Consider the following 1,726-nt stretch of genomic DNA (forward strand, 5'->3'; position numbering starts at 1 on the left):
CCAAAGTCACGTCTCGAGCCTCCAGGTCTGCAGAGACCGACCAGGGCTGCCGCCCAACCGACTATTCACCCTTTTTGGGCGGGAATTTATTCCCTTTTTGCCCATTTTTCGGGTTTTTGGTCGGGCTTCAAAAGCGGCTGCCCGAGGCCTGGCAGAGGCCGGGGCATGGGCCCCGATCGCGCCAGGCGGCTCGCGCGACCCGATTAGGCCCCGAAAGGAGTCGGGAAATCGGCAGACCTGCCCGAGTTCAGCCCGCGGTGGCGGGGGGCAGGTCGGTTCGGCTCAAATCAATAACCAAAGCCGAGACTTGGTCTCGCTGGCGCAACCGAAGTGCCAGGCTGGATAACTCATTAACCAGAAGGCGGCTGGAGGCAGGCAGGGCTGATGGCTGAGGCCGGGTGGAGGCCACCCGCGGCCGGGAAAGTCAAAAGTCCCGTTGTGTGGAAGTCTATGAGGTCAGATTCGGCCGCCTTACCGGGCCTTCGGTTGATGGTTTCCCGCTTGGGCAAGCGAGTCGGCCCGGCAAAGTGGCCACTTGCATTTTCTGGCAAGTGTCTGCGAACAACGTTAATGAGTTGAACCTCGGCAATTGTCGGAAGTCCCGATGAAGAAATGAAAATGCCCCTTTTGCGGGGATTTGGATGCTCATGGCCGGCAGCAGGTGGCCCGACGCCCCGCCAACTTGACACTTGTCATTTCTGTCCTTGGGGGTTGGCGGGGTATCTGCACAGAGGTAGGAGGTGGCAGAATCGAGACTTGGTGAGTTTTCCAAACAAACGTCTCGAGCCTCCAGGTCTGCAGAGACCGACCAGGGCTGCCGCCCAACCGACTATTCACCCTTTTTGGGCGGGAATTTATTCCCTTTTTGCCCATTTTTCGGGTTTTTGGTCGGGCTTCAAAAGCGGCTGCCCGAGGCCTGGCAGAGGCCGGGGCATGGTCCCCGATCGCGCCAGGCGGCACGCGCGACCCGATTAGGCCCCGAAAGGAGTCGGGAAATCGGCAGACCTGCCCGACTTCAGCCCGCGGGGGCGGGGGGCAGGTCGGTTCGGCTCAAATCATTAACCAAAGCCGAGACTTGGTCTCGCTGGCGCAACCGAAGTGCCAGGCTGGATAACTCATTAACCAGAAGGCGGCTGGAGGCAGGCAGGGCTGATGGCTGAGGCCGGGTGGAGGCCACCCGCGGCCGGGAAAGTCAAAAGTCCCGTTGTGTGGAAGTCTATGAGGTCAGATTCGGCCGCCTTACCGGGCCTTCGGTTGATGGTTTCCCGCTTGGGCAAGCGAGTCGGCCCGGCAAAGTGGCCACTTGCATTTTCTGGCAAGTGTCTGCGAACAACGTTAATGAGTTGAACCTCGGCAATTGTCGGAAGTCCCGATGAAGAAATGAAAATGCCCCTTTTGCGGGGATTTGGATGCTCATGGCCGGCAGCAGGTGGCCCGACGCCCCGCCAACTTGACACTTGTCATTTCTGTCCTTGGGGGTTGGCGGGGTATCTGCACAGAGGTAGGAGGTGGCAGAATCGAGACTTGGTGAGTTTTCCAAACAAACGTCTCGAGCCTCCAGGTCTGCAGAGACCGACCAGGGCTGCCGCCCAACCGACTATTCACCCTTTTTGGGCGGGAATTTATTCCCTTTTTGCCCATTTTTCGGGTTTTTGGTCGGGCTTCAAAAGCGGCTGCCCGAGGCCTGGCAGAGGCCGGGGCATGGGCCCCGATCGCGCCAGGCGGC

Source organism: Pristiophorus japonicus, unplaced genomic scaffold (assembly GCF_044704955.1).
Source record: "Pristiophorus japonicus isolate sPriJap1 unplaced genomic scaffold, sPriJap1.hap1 HAP1_SCAFFOLD_1138, whole genome shotgun sequence".
Classification (NCBI taxonomy): domain Eukaryota; kingdom Metazoa; phylum Chordata; class Chondrichthyes; family Pristiophoridae; genus Pristiophorus; species Pristiophorus japonicus.